This window comes from Protopterus annectens, chromosome 10.part0 (assembly GCF_019279795.1).
Source record: "Protopterus annectens isolate FY-2018-M chromosome 10.part0, PAN1.0, whole genome shotgun sequence".
Classification (NCBI taxonomy): Eukaryota; Metazoa; Chordata; order Ceratodontiformes; family Protopteridae; genus Protopterus; species Protopterus annectens.
In genome coordinates, this window is record NC_056744.1 from 1,831,749,911 (window position 1) to 1,831,772,084 (window position 22,174).

The window sequence follows — 22,174 nt, forward strand, 5'->3', positions numbered from 1 at the left end:
ACTCATATGATATGCCTTCTTAAGACAAAGGCCTTTGGTACAGCGTTTGATATATGGGGGCGCACAGGTGGCCAGTGGCTACAGAAATTTAGTCACTATAATTTGAACTACAGTGGCCAAGATTGCAAGCTTCCTACACCGTAACTCTGAGCCCTTGAACTACATTTAAGTGATTGCTTTTGAATATCTTTTAATATGACCACTGACTCACAAGTGGATTTGGCCCACCTCGTAGGAAAGACCGGCAGCCTCTTGGCTTCCTCTTTAAGACGGAAGGGTTTTCCATTCATATTTATCCTCCTGTTATATACACTTCCTTGAGGTATTAAGCATTACATAGTAAATCTTTAAACATTTATGTTTTCAGTAGTTCACATAATGGACATCTATTATTTTTGGGGGTTGTATCCATTTATTCAGCCATGGGAAATCTAGCCACCTGGCAGTGTAAATCTTGGCTCTAGATGATTGTCACTGGTGAAGTGACACCCTGAGCCCATGTGCTAAAATGGGAAAAAAGGGGTAGAGGATGGATCCATTTTACTCACACTAAATGTTATTCTCATTTTGCATGCACAAATGCGCTTTTTTGCATAGTTATATATATATATTTACTGATCCTGGTATTTATATAATTGTCTATTTGTTATCTTAGATTACCTATTGTTAATTGTAGTTCATAGGTTAGTACTAAGCTAAATGCCCTTGCGAGCCATTTTAAGCCTAGCCATTTATTCCTTGTGAGACTCAAACCTTGCACCTTGTACTTGCAAGGCAAACACCTTAACCATTAGGCCACCCTCCCAACCCCTTGTTTTTATTTGTTGCTGGAGGATTTACAGAATAAGAATTTCATTGTACTTTGTGATGCTGTCTCTAGTACATATGACAATAAAGTTGAATTGAATTGAATTTAATGTATGTATGTATCTATGTACGCATGTGTGTATGTATGCATGCATGTATGTATGTATCTATGTATTATATATGTATCTATGTATGCATGCGTGTATGTATGTATGTATGCATGCATGTATGTATGTATGTATCTATGTATGCATGTATGGTTTGGTTTGATTTGCTAATATTGTCCTGCTTTGCAGATTTGTACATAACTATTGTTATTATCAAAAAGTTACTCGTGAAATTTAAGAAGGTGAATAACAATTGAGAATAGTACTCTGTTTTTTTTTCTGTAGCTGGGTCATTTTCCTTAATTAAAACTTTCATCTCTAACCTTTTCTTTTACATCTGTCAGCATGACACGTTTGGAATTTGTCCCCTTGAGCAAAAGGTCTGGCTTTTGATGCAGTAATTACTGTCACTCAGGGAAAGGTATGGTTGGCCAGGCCCCCCTTCCCCCATAGCTGGGCTTTAGAAGTTGTGGAATGTAAACTCCAGAAAAGTTTGTGAGTCGGCAGAACAGGAAGAAGAAAGCTTGAAGACAACAGGTCAGGTGAAGGAGCGTATACCAAGGGAAAACCCCAGACAAACTGGTAGGAAATGCTGCATTCAACCTTTTTTCATTACACAAACTGAATGTTTATCAGTGCTGTTCTAAATGTGATTTGAATTATTTGATTTATAAATTGTTTCAGTGTTAGTAGCGTAGATTGTGAATAAATGTAGGTAGCAAGTCTTAGAATCCCAGCTGTTTATACATAAAGACAACTGTCTGGGAGCTGACTCCTGTGCTTAGTGTCTCGTTACTAACATTTTTATTAAGTATTTTAAAACAAAGGAGGTTTCATTTACAGGTAAGTTTGGTACTTAATATTTAGTTACCCTATCCCTTTGCATTTCATCATCACCTATTATCCCAGGCATCTGGGTCTGGGGTCCCTTGTAGTTGATGTTCATTGAAGACTCTGTACGTGGGTTTTTCCTGTGACAGTGAGGCTTTTGATAAGTAGAATTGTAATAGGTGTTTTGTGTTAGTTGTGTTTGTCTGTTTACAGCCAAGTGGAAGTGCACTGTTTGTCACATATGTAGATTCACTTCACTTGACGCTGTGTTGTATTTTTTAATGTCAGTAAGTATTGTACATTCCTGATGCCTGTAAACAGGATGGGGCTTAAAATGGAATAAATATAGCTTCTGTAAGAAAACTGGAAATAACTATGCAAACATTTTTAAGTTTGGTATACTCTCTTGAATGATGTATGCACAAAACATTAATGTAATTAAACATTTAAAAAAATAAAAACTCCTAAAAGGAGATGTGCACCTGGCTGGACATCTGTAAAAACTGTAATGTGCTGATCAGTATAAGAGAAGATGGGAGTGACATGTTTATTAGTGTGCAAGTTACATAGGAAGAAGTGCAAGGGATGTGTGTCACTGTCTAAGTGAACTGAGCAGCACATAGTGGTGTGGAAGGTACATGTTGTATGTTAGTATGCAGTGAGCTCAGCAGTGTAGGAGGGTGTAGAAGGTACATGTATGTTAGTATGTAAGTGTGCTGAGCAGTGTAGGAGGGTGTGGATGATACATGTATGTTAGTATGTAAGTGTGCTGAGCAGTGTAGGAGGGTGTGGATGTTACATGTATGTTAGTATGTAAGTGTGCTGAGCAGTGTAGGAGGGTGTGGATGTTACATGTATGTTAGTATATAAGTGTGCTGAGCAGTGTAGGAGGGTGTGGATGGTACATGTATGTTAGTATGTAAGTGTGCTGAGCAGTGTAGGAGGGTGTGGATGTTACATGTATGTTAGTATATAAGTGTGTTGAGCAGTGTAGGAGGGTGTGGATGGTACATGTATGTTAGTATGTAAGTGTGCTGAGCAGTGTAGGAGGGTGTGGATGTTACATGTATGTTAGTATATAAGTGTGTTGAGCAGTGTAGGAGGGTGTGGATGTTACATGTATGTTAGTATATAAGTGTGCTGAGCAGTGTAGGAGGGTGTGGATGGTACATGTATGTTAGTATGTAAGTGTGCTGAGCAGTGTAGGAGGGTGTGGATGTTACATGTATGTTAGTATATAAGTGTGTTGAGCAATGTAGGAGGTTTTGAAAGGTGCACATATGTTAATATGTAAGTGGGATGAGTGGAGGTGGCAGTGACATGTTTATTTTTAAGTATATTGTTGACTCGGTATATTGAGCGGCCATGGTGGTGCAGCGGTTAACATTGTCGCCTCACAGCAAGAGGTTCTCTGGTTCGATCCTCAGCTGGGGTGCCTTCTGTGCGGAGTCTGCATGTCCTCCCTGTGGACTAGTGGGTTTCCTCCGGGTGCTCTGGTTTCCTCCTACATCCCAAAGACATGCTGTAGGTCGATTGGGCACTCTAAATTGGCCCTAGGTGTGAGTGTGTGTGTGTGTCTTCCGTGGAAGGTTGGGCGCCAGGCTGGCACCTCGACACCGTAAAACTCTACTGCCAATCATGAGTGGACAGGTGATCCACTGTGGCGACCCCTAACTGGGAAAAGCCGAAAGAAGAAGAAGAAGTTGACTCTGTATGTTCTTCAGGATCCTGTCATCTAGATCTATAACCTGCCATCAAAGGATATTACCAGCTGTCAAATTGCATTCATTTGTGTCCATATTACATATATATCAGAGTTTGAGGGGACATAATGAGTGAAAAACAAAACTACAGTCTTCTGCAGTAATGTAATGCCCATTTAATAGAATTTAAAAAAGAATTAGTGATATACCAAACTGACATACTGCTGAATTATAAAGATAGTAGAAATAAATTAGGGGTGTATTTCAGCCAGATTTCCATTTGCATTTATACAGATACTTCCATCACAGATAGCAAGCATGCACTTATTCCAAGAAATCTTGTGACTTTATCCTCGTTCTGATGGTATAATCATTTCCATTATTTTTAAATACAAATCACATACCACTTGCATTAAGTAGTGTACTGGCAATTATCTAAAAAACAGCATCTTCCCTTTGTAAGCATACATATAGCACTTATGTGAACAAGCCAGGACAAGCATAACCTTTTGTAAGGTGTGCACATGGAAAGCTTCCAAGTCAGGATGTGACTGTGTGTGTGTGTGTGTGTGTGTGTGTGTGTGTGTGTGTGTGTGTGTGTGTGTGTGTGTGTGTGTGTGTGTCTATTTATGTATATGAAGGGGGAGGGGTTATTGTAGATTTGAGCAGGACATAGACAAGATAGTGAGATAGTGGAAAATAAATTTGAAGGTGAGGGGTTTCAGTGGTGCTGGTCTGTCCTGAGCTTAGTAGGAAGACTGCTTGCCCTAATGTAACTAAACGCTGTCCATTTTGAGGTGCAAGGAACAGGAACACCACTGTCTGTTTCTGCAGTGGTTACAACCAGCACGTTTTATCTTCAGACACTAATGGGTTAGCCTCTTAACTCAGTAGTTATGGTTTCTGTCCCTACCCATAGGACATGAAGGTCAGTACAGACATCAGGTTGTCTTTGTTGATGTTGCTTGGTCATCCAGTATTTGAGTAGGCTGTCGCCAGGGACTCCAATTTCCCCCATTCCACATAAATAAGCTGCTTGAATTAGCTACTCTGAACACTCTCTACGTGTTGCATTTACTTTTGCTGTTGTAGCCTGGGTAAAGTTTGAGTAAGATCAACGGTGTGTATTTTCACTTAACCCAGTTGACAAAATTAAATAATAAAATAAAATAAAATCGAATTAAAATTAAATTTGCCTGTGGCCAGTGCAAATGATATAATTGGTCCACTGACTGTTCTGCAAACGTTTCATTTCTAAGCATTGGTTATAGTAAGTCAGTGGACATGGTGGTCAAATCGACCATGAAGTAGAGTGCCAAGATGAGCGGTTTAAATCTGTTTACAGTTTTCAGAATCAAGTCATTAGAGCCTTTTTGTTCCAGAACTGGAGTGATTTCTGCAGCCTGCATAGCATGCCAGAAAGTGTGGTCTTGTATGTTTATGTGAAGGTGTCAAAGTATTGGATGTGAACCACTTTAGTTTGTTGTTCGTCCATTTTACAGGTGGCTGTATATTGTGTGCAGGTGTCCATCAGATTCTGTGAGCTATTTTACACACAGAGTGGAAAAGTAGAGAATCTAGTCTTATGCCCTATGAGTGCTACACTTGTGTAACTGATAGTCTGCAAAGTCTCTTGTGAGTCTATACAATAATGTACCTTTTAGTAAGGTAGTTAACAAAACCATCCCACCAAGCAAGCCTTGAGTAGTGCAAAGCTGTAATCACAGGAAAACACGATGTCACCAACACATGGACCCTTTATTCACTACGAAAATCGTAGACGAAAAGCGCTTTAACAAACTGTGATTTTCATAGTGAATAAAGGGTCCGTGTGTTGGTGACATCGTGTTTTCCTGTGATTACAGCTTTGCACACTCCAGGGTGTTTGTGTTTTTCTAAGTTTACTTTGTTTTTCCATTCAAGTTGATGAAGCCTTGAGTAGTGCAAGAACCATTTGGAAATGATGCAATGAATCAGAAGCTCTTTACACCTATAAATAATGCCCCTTTATCTCTCAAAGGATACACACCATATTTCTGTTTACTATTGCCACTTCCTTCTCACTTTGCTTCTAGTTGTCTTAGTCATGTCTGATATATGCCCCCAGACCCTTTTCTTGCTGAGTTTGCACCAGTTCTCCTCCCAGCTGAATTTTCACACCAGGGCTTTTATGGATGAAGTGCAGGACTGTCTCCATGTCTGAATGAATTTCAGTTGTTACCTTTCTGTCTACTTGTTCAGCCTTTCCAGTTCCTTTGTTAGACCCCCCACCCCACCCTCCAGTGCTGTACTTATCACTCTACCACTGACAGTGAAACTGATCTTGTTTTCTGTCTCCTCAGATATTTCAGAGACAAATGTTCTGAAGAGTGCTGGACCAAAGGTCAACATGTGTGGTACTGCAGCTCTGTTATTCCTGAAACTATCCCCCTCCAAACAACCCTCTGTGTCCTCCTATCCAGCTATGCAGGTCCTCAGTCTTAGTCCTACTCCTGATTCATCAGTTGTAATCTACTTCTGTGTGGGACCAAGGCAAAGGCCTTACTGAAGTCAATGTGGACTAGGTCTACCTGCATTCCCATGAGATGTTCTCCTGTAACTTGGGACTACATCTACCTGTACTCCCATGTGACCTTCTCCTGTAACTTGGGACTACATCTACCTGTAGTTCCATATCACCTTCTCCTGTAACTTGGCACTATGTCTGCCTGCAGTCCCATGTGACCTTCTCCTGTAACTTGGGACTACATCTACCTGTGTTCCCATGTGACCTCTCCTGTAACTTGGGACTATGTCTACCTGTACTTCCATGTGACCTTCTGCTGTAACTTAGAACTATGTCTACCTATAGTCCCATATCGCTTTCTCCTGTAGCTTGACACTGTGTCTACCTGTAGTCCCATGTCACCTTCTCCCGTAAATTGGCAGTACATCTACCTGTAGTCCCACTTCACCTTCTCCTGTAACTTGGGAGTATGTCTACCTGTAGTCCCATATCATCTTCTCCTGTAACTTGACACTACATCTACCTGTAGTCCCAAGTCACTTTCACCTGTAATATGGGACTACATTTACCTGTACTCCCCAATCAAGTAAATAAGAAATACGAAATTCCTAAGTAACAACACCAGGATAGCCATTTCAAGAAGACACCTTCTCTCTACCCTACTGTGTGTTTCACCCATACTTACCACCCTGAGGAATGCAGACCTAGCTATACTTGAAAGATGTTATAATAAAATAGCAAAATTTGCTACACATTCTTCATATCGGTCTCACCACTGTCTAGCCCTGAAACAACTTTCCTGGTTGGAACTACCACACCTACTAGCCTATAATTAGCTGACAATAGCTCAGAAACTATTTTACCAGCCAGACAGAACCCAAGTTCTCCAAAACATAATTGAACATTAATTGAATACTTCACTCCACTTATAAATCACTATTAAATGTAAGTAAAGCGAACAACATTGCCGGAGACTCTTTTTTCTCACATCAAGTAGCCAAACTCTGGAATTCTTTCCCCCAGACCATTAGATCTACTACTTACTACTTGCTCTGGTCATTTTAAAAATTATTCAAACCCCACTTATCTAGTGCATGGCTTTGCTCATGCAATAGTCCAGGGTAGCTTAGACCCTGTACAAGATACTGCACCCCCTCATAAAACCAATATCTGCAGAAACTAGCCCTCCATGGGAATTGAACTTGCTATGCTCTACTCCCTCTGCTTCCTGAGTTTACGGAAGTCAAAATCTCAAATTTCACTTTCGTTAAATTCATAATCTCTTGCTACTGACTCTCAGTTGCAGTAATTGCAAAATTTGCAGTAGGTAACCAATTATTGTAGGATATATATGCGAGTAAACACTGCTAGCCTTACTAATTCTTGTAATTGTTATTGCAACACAGACGAGGGATTAATGCTGTCTGCTACTCATAACTTTGTATAAACATATGTCATCTAATTGTATGCATTTATCTCTTTCCAGCCTATATCCTGTGGATAGGTACATGTAACATTTAGTCCTTCTTATATTGTTTTGTTTGATTCTGTGTGGAACTTTTCTCCCAGGCTTCCGCTGAAAAGGGGGTTTACCCAGTCACACTTTCCCAGTAATGTGTTGTCTTTTGGCTTTTCCCGGTAAGGGGTCACCACAGCGGAACTCCGGTCTGTTAATGATTGGCAGTATATTTTTACGAAATGCCAAGGTGCCAGCTCAATGCCCAACGTTCAACGAAGGCACGCCCATTTACGTATGCATGTCTTTCGAACGCTACCCAACCAAGGGGAGGACATGCAGACTCCACACAGAAGGCACTCCCAAGCCCAGCCGAGAATCGAACGGGAGAACTTCTTGCTGTGAGGTAACAACACTACTGCCGTACAAATGTAAAATGAATAAATAAATCAATAAATGTATAAATAAATAAAGTCCTTCAGTAACCCAGTCATACAACTAGATTAGGTTTGTATGACAACTTCTTCTGGTCATGATTCCATGTTGCTGATTGTTGTCCTGTAGGAAATTAACCAGCTATTCCCTGTGGACTCTGTCCATGACTTTAACTACCACTGTGGTTCCTTGGATTTTTCGTAACACCTTCTGCAAAGAAACCAAAGTTGCCATCTTCCAATTCTCAGGCACTTCCACAGCGGCCAGTAAAGTATTGAAAACCTCCACTCAGTATCTGATAGCACACTAGCCAGGTTCCTAGGGACCATTGGAGGCAGCCCATCTGGTCCTTGTACTTAATCCTTCCTTAAAGAATCCAGTTCCTTTGTCTTAATCCTGGTTCCTTCCCATTCCATCCTGCCTGCCTCCAAACATGGCACCCTTATTTCTCTTCTCGTTTGAAAAGTATTCATTCAGTACCTCTGGTGTATCCCCCTCCTCTCTCATCTCCTCCCCATTTTAGACAGCCTGCCCATGTCCATCCACCCCTTCCTTCTTCTCCTATATACCTAAAAAAAACATTGTTCCTCCTGGACCCGGTCTGCCAACTCCCTTTCAGCTTGTGCATTGTTACCCTCACCTCCTTTGTTGCATTCTGCTGCCCTCCTTGTAGTGTGCCACCTGCGTGCCCTCACCCACTCAATTCGCCCTTCTCATAGCCCTGCCTTTTGCCCTAATTGCTATGCTGCTCTGTTGGCCTGAGTCTCTTTTTCCCTTTTTCTCCCAGTTTTGTCCATAGCAGTTAGTACTGCACCCCTTCATCCCCCGCTTTGCACCCCTGAACTATTCCCATAGCTTATTTCATCCCCCGCTTTGCACCCCTGAACTATTCCCATAGCTTATTTCATCCCCCGCTTTGCACCCCTGAACTATTCCCATAGCTTATTTCATCCCCCGCTTTGCACCCCTGAACTATTCCCATAGCTTATTTCATCCCCGGCTTTGCACCCCTGAACTATTCCCATAGCTTATTTCATCCCCCGCTTTGCACCCCTGAACTATTCCCATAGCTTATTTCATCCCCGCTTTGCACCCTGAACTATTCCCATAGCTTATTTCATCCCCCGCTTGCACCCCTGAACTATTCCCATAGCTTATTTCATCCCCGCTTTGCACCCCTGAACTATTCCCATAGCTTATTTCATCCCCGCTTTGCACCCTGAACTATTCCCATAGCTTATTTCATCCCCGCTTTGCACCCTGAACTATTCCCATAGCTTATTTCATCCCCGCTTTGCACCCTGAACTATTCCCATAGCTTATTTCATCCCCGGCTTTGCACCCCTGAACTATTCCCATAGCTTATTTCATCCCCCGCTTTGCACCCCTGAACTATTCCCATAGCTTATTTCATCCCCCGCTTTGCACCCCTGAACTATTCCCATAGCTTATTTCATCCCCCGCTTTGCACCCTGAACTATTCCCATAGCTTATTTCATCCCCGCTTTGCACCCTGAACTATTCCCATAGCTTATTTCATCCCCGCTTTGCACCCCTGAAGTATTGCCATAGCTTATTTCATCCCCCCCTTTGCACCCTGAACTATTCCCATAGCTTATTTCATCCCCCGCTTTGCACCCCTGAACTATTCCCATAGCTTATTTCATCCCCCGCTTTGCACTCCTGAACTATTCCCATAGCTTATTTCATCACCCGCTTTGCACCCCTGAACTATTCCCATAGCTTATTTCATCCCCCGCTTTGCACCCCTGAACTATTCCCATAGCTTATTTCATCCCCCGCTTTGCACCCCTGAACTATTCCCATAGCTTATTTCATCCCCGGCCTTGCTTTCAGTCCCCTTGCTCTTCTTCGATCCATTTATCTAGCTCATGATTATCCACACTGCTGAAACCCCACAAATGTCACACTCCCTCTGTACCCCGATTGTTACTCTCATGCTGTTACATCTTTATACTGTTGTCCAGTTTCTCATCTTTTTCCTTTGATGTACTTAAAAAAGGCAACACAGCATCAGTCCACTGACTCTCTTCCTTAATCACCAGGACACTTACTCTTGGCTCCAACGCTACTCTGCTTTAACCCTACCTGTCCCCTTACCCTTGGCTCTAGCCTTATCACTACCCTTGCCCTTGGCTCTAACCCAACCTGTACCTAATTACCAGTCCTGGTTTTCTGCTTTTTTCTTCTGTCTGACCTCACATATCATGCCATCCTTTATTTACATCCCAGCCGCACCTTCATGCCTCCCCTGTCTGCCATTCCTGTACAACCTATACCCAGACACCTCAGTCTCCTGCCTCCACTTGTCACTGGCCTGGGTTTCTCTGATGTCAACAATGCCCACCCTCCCCTCCTGTATCACAGACGGCAGCTCCCCTACCTTCCTAAACAGTCTTCTTATATTACATTGGTACATTGTAATACTAAGTAATGTCTACCCTCCCCTCCTGTATCAATACCTGCAGGTCCCCATCTCATTACACAGACTCCTTTTATTACATTGTTACATTGTAACACAAAGTAATGTCTACCCTCCCCTCCTGTATCAATACCTGCAGTTCCCCATCTCCCTACATAGACTCCTTATATTACATTGTTACATTGTAATACTAAGTAATGTCTACCTTCCACTCCTGTATCACCGCCTGCAGATACCCATCTCCCTACACAGACTCCATATATTGCATTGTTACATTGTAATACTAAGTAACACCCACCCTCCCCTCATGCACCTGCCAGCGACTCCCAATCTCCCTACCCATAATTTCTTACAGTGCAGATTAGAGGAATACTCCACTTTAGAACTAAAAAAGTCTAGTTTTTCATTCTACCTCTGTTTTCTGAGTTATTTTAACACCTCAAAGTCACTCTGACTGCTTATTATAGAATTTTAATATGTTTGCTCCAAAATGGCTATCAATGGGGCTTGACATATCAATGTGATCTCATTTTTCTTCAAGCCTTTCTTTTTCCCATAATGCATTTCAAGTCTGCTTTATATGAGTCATGCTAGACATAAGGAAGTAGTAGCACATAATGGGATTAGTATCACTCACTGCCATTTTATATACTGTCCGTAACACGACTGCTTCTTTTATTTCTTGAAGGGCCCTCATTTGTGCATGTCTCAGGGCTTGTTTTACAGTATACTATGGAATTATACAGCTGCAACCAAAACAGTTGCTAAAGTGCAGGCCTTTGTGAAAGAATCCTTTTGTAGTCCATCAGCATGAATTGACAGCCCATCCCCTACACTTTGGTAAATGTACTGATACTTTATAAGAATTACAAGAAAAAATATTTCTGACTTTTCTGTAAATGTCGCAGACATCTTAGATACTGCATTCAAATCATCTTAAAATGTAAAGTAGTATAAACAGCAAACATTTAAAGTTTAAAGCTTAGCATTTCAATACTGTGGTGCTGCTTGTGTAAATTTGTCAAGAGATGATAACTGCCTTTGAAGTACTGACTGATCTAATTGCTGTGCTTTGCTGTGAAAGGCACGGCTACATTACATTATTAGCTGCTAGTACAAGGGTCTAGGGAACTACTAAAGGGGCGGTGAATACCACACAATGTGGCTGGGCTAATACATGCCTTCGGGCAGATAGCCCAGTACCAACCTATGAACCTATTAGAAGTAGCTGTGAATCAGTGTAAACTCTCTTCCTCTCTGCAATAAAGACAATGGAAAACAGTTTCACACCTCTCTGTCTTGTTATAGCAGCCTGAGCTCCTGACTACAGATTTCTCTCTGTGGAATGTCATGCAACTTTTGTGACAAGTTAACCTTACAAAAAAGTTGGTGGTCTTTCCCTTCCTTTAATACCAAAATGAGGAAATAAAAGTTTTATAAAGTACAAGCAGGTTTCAGGTAGTACCCACGCAGTACTGGAATCATATTATAGGGAGAAAAGCAAGCTAAGAGTTGAGTTAAACTGTTGGAGAAGGTGGAGTTTTCCCTTAAGACTATTCCATCATGGTCTTAGTCCATCTTATTTGTTTTTCTGCTGTGTTCTTTGTCCATCTTTACTGCCTTTCTACTGTTTCTGATCTCTTTTTCCCCACTTCCATGTTTCTCTTCTTCTCCACTTCCATGTTAGATAATAGCTGAGGTATGTCTTTCCAAACTAGCACTAAGCATTGCTGCTGTTATATTGAAAGATTATATACTGTTCTTGCTCAAATTCCTATGTACTCTCTGGTGAGTTGATGCTCAGCATTTCATTTAGGCTGCACTTGTGTGGTCCTAAATGACAATAACATTTACTTTGACAAGGTGGAGCCTGTTCTTAGTAAAGAGCTGTTGTATCTGGAAAGTCACTGCTCATCCTCATAGCATCTTCAAGCACTTCTTCCTTTTTTCTCTTTGACAAAGAAGTCATTCCTGCATGTGTAACAGGGAACCATGGGGCCTACACAAACGAGCATGACTCTGTGTAACAGGGAACCATGGTGCCTACACAAATGAACATGATTCTGTGTAACAGGGAACCATGGTGCCTACACAAACGAACATGATTCTGTGTAAAAGGGAACCATGGGGCCTACACAAACTAACATGACTCTGTGCAACAGGGAACCATGGTGCCTACACAAATTAACATGATTCTGTGTAACAGGGAACCATAGTGCCAAGACAAACGAACATGATTCTGTGTAACAGGGAACCATGGGGCCTACACAAACGAACATGACTCTGTGTAACAGGGAACCATGGTGCCTACACAAATGAACATGATTCTGTGTAACAGGGAACCATAATGCCAAGACAAACGAACATGATTCTGTGTAACAGGGAACCATGGGGCCTACACAAACGAACATGATTCTGTGTAACAGGGAACCATAGTGCCAAGACAAACGAACATGATTCTGTGTAACAGGGAACCATGGGGCCTACACAAACGAACATGACTCTGTGTAACAGGGAACCATGGTGCCTACACAAATGAACATGATTCTGTGTAACAGGGAACCATAATGCCAAGACAAACGAACATGATTCTGTGTAACAGGGAACCATGGGGCCTACACAAACGAACATGATTCTGTGTAACAGGGAACCATGGGGCCTACACAAACGAACATGATTCTGTGTAACAGGGGACCATAGTGCCTAGACAAATGAACATGATTCTGTGTAACAGGAATCCATGGTGCCTAGACAAATGAACATGATTCTGTGTAACAGGGAACCATGGGGCCTACACAAACGAACATGATTCTGTGTAACAGGGAACCATGGGGCCTACGCAAATGAACATGATTCTGTGTAACAGGGAACCATAGTGCCTACACAAACGAACATGATTCTGTGTAACAGGGAATCATAGTGCCTATACAAACGAACATTATTCTATGTAACAGGGAACCATGGAGCCTAGACAAATGAATATGATTCTGTGTAAGAGGGAACCATGGGGCCTACACAAACAAACTTGATTCTGTGTAACAGGGAACCATGGGGCCTACATAAACGAACATGATTCTGTGTAACAGGGAACCATGGGGCCTACACAAACGAATATGATTCTGTGTAACAGGGAACCATGGGGCCTACACAAACAAACATGATTCTGTGTAACAGGGAGCCATGGGGCCTACACAAATGAACATGATTCTGTGTAACAGGGAAACATAGTGCCTAGACAAATGAACATGATTCTGTGTAACAAGGAACCATAGTGCCTAGACAAACAAACATGATTCTGTGTAGCAGGGAACCATGGTGCCTAGACAAATGAACATGATTTGGTGTAACAGGGAACCATGGGGCCTACACAAACGAACATGATTCTGTATAACAGGGAACCATGGGGCCTACACAAACGAACATGATTCTGTGTAACAGGGAACCATGGTGCCTACACAAATGAACATGATTCTGTGTAACAGGGAACCATGGGGTCTACACAAACGAACATGATTCTGTGTAACAGGGAACCATAGTGCCTAGACAAATGAACATGATTCTGTGTAACAGGGAACAATGGTGCCTATACAAACGAACATGATTCTGTGTAACAGGGAACCATGGTGCCTACACAAATGAACATGATTCTGTGTAACAGGGAACCATGGGGCCTACACAAATGAACATCATTCTATGTAACAGGGAACCATGGTGCCTACATGAACAAACATCATTCTGTGTAACAAGGAACCATGGTGCCTACATGAACGAACATGATTCTGTGTAACAGGGAACCATGGGGCCTACACAAATGAACATGATTATGTGTAACAGGGAACCATGGGGCCTACACAAATAAACATGATTCTGTGTAATGGGGAACCATGGGGCCTACATAAACAAACATGATTCTGTGTAACAGGGAACCATGGGGCCTACATAAACGAACATGATTCTGTGAAACAGGGAACCATGGGGCCTACACAAACGAACATGATTCTGTGTAATAGGGAACCATGGGGCCTACACAAATGAACATGATTCTGTGTAACAGGGAACCATGGTGCCTACACAAACAAACAAGAGTCTCTGTAACAGGGAACCATGGGGCCTACACAAACGAACATGATTCTGTGTAACAGGGAACCATGGTGCATACACAAACAAACATGATTATGTGCAACAGGGAACCATGGTGCCTACACAAGCGAACATGTTTCTGTGTGACAGGGAACCATGGGGCCTACACAAAGAACATGATTCTTTGTAACAGGGGACCATGATGCCTACACAAACAAACATGATTCTGTGTAACAGGGAACCATGTTGCCTACACAAATGAACATGATTCTGTGTAACAGGGAAACATGGGGCCTACACAAACGAACATGATTCTGTGGAACAGGGAACAATAGTGCCTACACAAGCGAACATGATTCTGTGTAACAGGGAACCATGGGGCCTACACAAACGAACATGATTCTGTGTAACAGGGAACCATGGGGCCTACACAAATGAACATGATTCTGCGTAACAGGGAACCATAGTGCCTACACAAACGAACATGATTCTGTGTAACAGGGAATCATAGTGCCTAGACAAACGAACATTATTCTATGTAACAGGGAACCATGGAGCCTAGACAAATGAATATGATTCTGTGTAACAGGGAACCATGGGTACTACACAAACAAACATGATTCTGTGTAACAGGGAACCATGGGGCCTACATAAACGAGCATGATTCTGTGTAACAGGGAACCATGGGGCCTACACAAACGAACATGATTCTGTGTAACAGGGAACCATGGGGCCTACACAAACGAACACGATTCTGTGTAACAGGGAGCCATGGGGCCTACACAAATGAACATGATTCTGTGTAACAGGGAAACATAGTGCCTAGACAAATGAACATGATTCTGTGTAACAAGGAACCATAGTGCCTAGACAAACAAACATGATTCTGTGTAGCAGGGAACCATGGTGCCTAGACAAACGAATATGATTCGGTGTAACAGGTAACCATGGGGCCTACACAAACGAACATAATTCTGTATAACAGGGAACCATGGGGCCTACACAAACGAACATGATTCTGTGTAACAGGGAACCATAGGGCCTACACAAATGAACACGATTCTGTGTAACAGGGAATCATGGAGCCTACACAAACGGACATGATTCTCTGTAACAGGGGACCATGGTGCCTACACAAATGAACATGATTCTGTGTAACAGGGAACCATGGTGCCTACACAAATGAACATGATTCTGTGTAACAGGGAACCATGGGGTCTACACAAATGAACATGATTCTGTGTAACAGGGAACCATAGTGCCTAGACAAATGAACATGATTCTGTGTAACAGGGAACAATGGTGCCTATACAAACGAACATGATTCTGTGTAACAGGGAACCATGGTGCCTACACAAATGAACATGATTCTGTGTAACAGGGAACCATAGTGCCTACACAAATGAACATGATTCTGTGTAGCAGGAAACCATAGTGCCTACACAAAGAAACAGGATTGTTTGTAACAGGGAACTATAGTGCCTGCATGAATGAACATGATTATATATAACAGGGAACCATAGTGCCTACACAACCGAACATGATTCTGTGTAACAGGGAACCATAGTGCCTACACAAATGACAATGATTCTGTGTAACAGGAAACCATAGTGCCTACACAAAGGAACATAATTCTGTGTAACATGGAACCATAGTGTCTACATGAACTAACATGATTCTGTGTAACAGGGAACCATAGTGCCTACACAAACGAACGTGATTCTGTGTAATAGGGAACCATAGTGCCTACACAAATGAACATGATTCTGTGTATCATAGGTTCATAGGTAGGTACTAGGCTATCACTCCAAGGGCCTACTTAAGCCAAGCCAACAAGGTTCCCTGGCTTATGCCACCCAGGAAAGTTATTTTCTTGTACCATTGTCAAGCAGTGACTCAGAAGTGATCCCCAGAGTGTATTTCCTATTTCTCATCCACTCATCAAGATTTTTCTTGAAGAGTACTAATGAAGAACTTTGCTTGACATAGATGGGTAGCCTGCTCCAAAGTATGGGAAGTCTCTGGGTCAGGAATCTATCCCTCCAGCATGTCCTGTTTATGGTGGTGACAAGGTTTAGGTCCCTAGAGCATGTAGCGTGGAGGGATTGGGATTTCTTTAGGTGTAACATGTCCAACAGCTCTGGGTTTGACATAGCTTTATATGTTAGGCAGAGATCTCCTCGGAGTAGGTGATATGCTACTGAATAAAACTTGAGTTTTTTGAGGCAGTCAGTGTAGGGCATTTGTTTGAGGCCAGTAATCCTATTTGTGAGGTACTTCTGTGGCCTTTCCAGCTGCTGCAGATGTCTTGTGAGGTACATTCCAAAAGGGGCGTTGTTTTCTATAATGGGTCTAATGAGTGTCAAGTAGAGAGGAACAATGACCTCTTTTTTTCTGGATGAGAACCCTTTTATGATGAGGTGTGCCATGTAGAAGGACTTCCTGACTACTCTGGCGATGTGACTATCAAAGGAGAAACTACTGTCCACCTGGTCTCAAGGTCTCTTATCACACATTCAGTGTTAAGTAGATTACTGCCTATGTGGTAGTTCATGGGTACAGAGTTTTTACCAAAGGGGATGACACTGCACATTTTGGCATTGAGCTTGAGACCATGGCTCTGACACCAGGCATCTGTCTCAGCGAAGCCCTTCTATAGGATGTCCACATCATTTGGGGACTTGACTATGGCTCCTAGTTTTCAGTCATCTGTGACCTTCATTAGCCAGAGGCCTTCTGTGTTAGCCTGTACTTCAGAGAAGTAGATACCAAACAGGAGAGGTCCCAGGATGGAACCCTGTGGTACTCCACTTGTCACTGCTTTGAGGTCAGATTTGGAGTCTGCAACTTTTACAGTGTGGGTTCTGTCAGTGAGCCATTTGGCAGCCCATCTTGTGACGTAGGGATTTATACCTAGTTTAGTGAATTTAGCTATAATTCCAGAATGGGGGATGGCGTTGAAAGCCTTGGCGAGGTCAAGATGGGCTGTGTGAACCACCTTACCCTCATCTACAGCTTTGATGACTGCCTCAAAGAAGTCGATTAGGTTCAGGAGGCATGATCTGCCTTTCACAAACCCGAACTGGGTGGGATCCAGAGTTTGGAGGTTACCAATGTCTTTGTTTATGAGTTCCATGATGATACGTTCCATGGCCTTGCAGACCAGGCTCATCAGGCTAATAGGTCTATAGTTCCCAGGATCAGTGGTGGCTTCCCCTTTGTGGAGTGGGATAACTGTTGCTGTGCACCATTCAGTGGGCACAAAGCCTGATGCGAGGCTATTATTGAACATGGTACTTAAGTGGGGAGCCAGTTCATTCTGAAGTTTGTGTAAAATGCAGCCTGGGATGTTGTTCTTCCCCTGGATGCTGTGTTTTTGGCTTTAGGGAGTGCAGCTTTTACCTGCGTAGTTGTGATTACAGGGACTCTGCATTCTTCCTGTATAGGTATGGGCCCTTTAGGGGGTGAGGGGGGGTAAAGTTAGCACTGAACCTATCTGCCAGGATGTTGGCAATATCAGTTGGTTCTGTAATTTTCGTGCCATTGTGCTGTAACTCAGAGCAAATCTGGGTGTTGCCATTGAGATTCTTGACATAGCTATAGAATGCTTTGTGGTTGTCCTTAGAATTAGCAGTGATTTTGTTTTTGTAGCTAGCTTTGGAGGATCTTATAAGGGATCTCAGCTTCATACTGAGGCTGACCAGGGAGCTCCTCCACTCATAGGATTTTACTCTCTTTTGCAACAGTTTCTTCCTTCTGTTGTACAGTTTGTTAATGGCAGGGGACCACCAGATTTGCTTCATTTTTTTGGAGGATAGCGTCTTGGTTGTTTGGGATAGCACGATCCATGCACTCATGTAAGTGCTTATAGTGTGCACTTGTGTAGGATTCAGCAGTTGTAACTGTACTGTCCATCTGCATGGGTGTCATGAGGTTCACCACTTCTGTCTTAAGAAGTTGGCCTTGGAGAAATTTTTTACCATGGTTTCCTTAATGGGGGGTGGAGACGGGATGTGGATATCAAGGGTGATTAGCTTATGGTCAGATCGGACCAAAGAGGAGTTGACTTCAGGTGTGGAACACCGGTCACTCATGCTGGTAATGACTAGGTCTAGTATATTGTTGCCCCTGGTGGGGGTGTGGATAAGTTGAACCAGGGCATTGGAGTTTATGAATTCCAGAAAGCGTTGAGCTAAGGAGTTGGTACACAAGTAGTTTTCCCAGTATCAGGGAACCATAGTGCCTACCCAAACAAACATGATTCTGTGTAACAGGGAACCATAGTGCCTACACAAATGAACATGATTCTGTGTAACAGGGAACCATAGTGCCTACATGAACGAACATGATTCTGTGTAACAGGGAACTATAGTGCCTACACAAACGAACATGATTCTGTGTAACAGGGAACCATAGTGCCTACATGAATGAACATGATTCTGTGTAACAGGGAACCATAGTGTCTACATGAATGAACATGATTCTGTGTAACAGGGAACCATGGTGCCTACACAAATGAACATGATTCTGTGTAACAGGGAACCATGGTGCCTACACAAACGAACATGATTCTGTGTAACAGGGCACCATGGTGCCTACATGAATGAACATGATTCTGTGTAACAGGGAACCATAGTGCCTACACAAATGAATATGATTCTGTGTAACAGGGAACCATAGTGCCTACATGAACGAACATGATTCTGTGTAACAGGCAACCATAGTATCTACACAAATGAACATGATTCTGTGTAACAGGGAACCATAGTGTCTACATGAATGAACATGATTCTGTGTAACAGGGAACCATGGTGCCTACACAAACGACCATTATTCTGTGTAAGAGTGAGCCATAGTGCCTACACAAACGAACATGATTCTGTGTAACAGGGAACCATGGTGCCTACATGAACTAACATGATTCTGTGTAACAGGGAACCATAGTGCCTACATGAACGAACATGATTCTGTGTAACAGGCAACCATAGTATCTACACAAATGAACATGATTCTGTGTAACAGGGAACCATAGTCAAAACGATCAGGCACCTGCACGTATGGTAGCTGCACAGCTCCAAACACAATGCCCAAATGAAAAAATCAGTAGAGCCAGCAAACAGTGACTATATTAGATTTTTTTAGGTATAGGAGAACATAAAACACAAAACTAGAGCAGACCGGTTTTGGCTGTCTAATCCAGCCTTCTTCAGTGCATTAATTCCACAAAACAGACAAGCACCTATTGTATAGTATAGCCCCACCTGAGGTTACTTTGGGTAAGTTGCACCAATTCATTAAACATACTAAAAGTGTATTCAATCCTGGAGAAAACAAGCACCTCATTTGATTATCTGTTTTTCCTCCATATTGTTTAATAGATGATGCCAACCTGATTTATTATTTCTATTGCCCTGTATTTTATCAAGAACTGTAAATCTAAACATGGCTTCTGGGTGTTTCTCTGTATGTTTGTATAAAGCATTTTTTTTTAATCTGATGTCACTTAGATGTTCTGATATCCTGAGTTTGACACATCTAGATGTCTGTCCCACACAGAGAGCTGAACAACTACAAGTAGCCATGTAAATAACCCATTCAGACTGACAATTAGCAAAAAAGGATATATTAAACACTTGTCCAGTGTTTTTACTAGTAAATTCTTTGGTCTTCAGCATGCTTTTACAGTGGGTGCAGTGTCCACATGGAAAGCAGCACTTCAAGGGCCCACCTTCTAATGTTATTTGTGTTAGGCTGTTATCATATTTATTCCCTTGTTTGTAGTGATTCATGGATGAACCAATGTTCTTGCCCCTCCTAAAAGAAAAGTGGCATGTATCATCCAAAAGCACACTAAGCTTAATATCAGCCAGTAAACTATTCCAATGCTTGCGGACACTGTTAATAAGGACATCTATGTTCCTGCCATAGGTGATGACTAATCTGATTTGGGAGTTATTATTTGGGGTTTTATCCCTGTATTGAAGTAGACTTTCTCTGTTCTGGGTGGCAGCCCAACATTTGCCTTGGTAGGTATCCTCTTTCTTGTAGCCCCTCTCGTTAAATCCCCTAACCAAATCTGCCTCATATGCATAGTATGTGTCAGCATCCGAACATGTCTGCTTCAGGCGTAAGAATGATGACTTTGGAATGTTTCTGCATATATGAGAAGGATGAAAGCTGGTGGCATGAAGCAAGGAGTTATACTGGGGGTATTTACGATAGACCTCAGATGTTAATGTATGGTCAGCTTCCAAAAAGGTAATTCTATCAGTATCGAACATGATCGAAAACTGGATACCCCATTTATTCTCATTCAAATAGGTAACAAACTCCTTGAGATGTACAATATCAGACCTCCATACTACCCAGCAATCATCCAAATATCTCCTCCATATGTCGATCTCATCTATGTAAATGTTATGGGTCCTATCGTAAATGATCTGTTCTTTGATGTATGCCATAAAGAGATTAGCATATATCGGAGCAAATGAGGCCCCCATTGCAGTCCCTTTGGTCTGTAAATAGCAGTTGTTCTCGTAATATATAACTTTTTTGGTTAATACATGCTCGGCCAAGCAGAGCAAAAATGTATTAAAGCCAGATGGATATAGTTCAGACTTGGATAACCAATGTTCCAAGGCCTTTAAGCCTGCCCAATAGGGAATGTTCGTATATAATGCAGAAACATCCAAAGTGTACATGTACCACCCTGCTTCCAAATGCATGTCTGATATAACACGTAGAAACTCCGTGGTATCTTGTATTCTAGCTCTGACACATTTGAGCAATGGTTTAAGGTGTAACGTCAAGAACTGTGATAGTGGTTTGGTAATTGAACCTTTGCCCAAGACAATGGGTCTGCATGGAGGGTTTTGTAAACTTTTGTGAATTTTAGGTAGGAAATATATGTACTGACTACAGGGGTCAGTAACTGTGATATGGTGAACAATATTGTCTGTTATAATCCCCTTCTCCCTGGCAGAATGCAAAAACTCATCTGTTTGTCTCTTGAAACCAGATGTAGGGTCCAATACCATATGTGTGTAATACCTATGGTCAGAGAGTTGTCTCATAGCTTCAGAATTATATAAAGACCAATCCTGTACCACTATTGCGCCACCTTTGTCTGCTGACAATATTACCAGTTCTTTGTTGGCTGCCAATTCATGTGTAATGTCCATTTCTTTCCTGGACAGATTGTTATGGCTTACACGAGTTTCCCTGTAATTGAAATGTAGATCTTTGAGAATGAAATTGTAAAACATGGAAACATTTGGATGCATATGGGGAATGAAGTTTGATTTATGATATCTGAAACCTGAATATGATTCTGAGTCGGGTGCTGTTTGAAAAAATAATTTCAGGTTAAGTAGTCTACAAAAGTCAGAAACATCTTTAGCAAATGTATCTTCAGGAACAAAGAAACCAGGTATGAAATTAGGACCTTTATTCAATAGTTTCACTTGTGTGGGAGACAATTCAGTGGATGAGATGTTTAACACATTATTTGCTTCTGTACTATGAACCTCAACAGCTCTTCCATGCTGTCCACCCCTCTGTCCCCCCCGCTTTCGCTTGACCCTAAAGGATTCTGTGTAACAGGGAAACATAGTGTCTACATGAACCAGCATTTTCTGTGTAGCAGGGAACCATAGCATCTGTACAGGCATGTTGTGTGTAATAGAGGGCCACAGTGCCTACATGGATGAGCATAGTTCTTTGTACCAGGAAGTCATATTGCTTACTTGAACCAGCATGGTTCTGTGCATCATGGTGCCGAAATGTAACAGGGTGCTCTAATGCCTA

General features: G+C 42.1%; 1 protein-coding gene across 1 annotated transcript in view; it reads left to right on the forward strand.

Moving 5' to 3' along the window:
* The first annotated feature begins 1,352 nt into the window (after positions 1-1,352).
* QPRT (quinolinate phosphoribosyltransferase) overlaps positions 1,353-22,174 on the forward strand; it is a 268,247-nt gene continuing 247,425 nt past the window's right edge. Inside the window, exon 1 of the mRNA XM_044086692.1 lies at positions 1,353-1,496. The gene's annotated coding sequence lies outside the window, so the exon portion shown is untranslated. The remainder of the gene's footprint in view (positions 1,497-22,174) is intronic.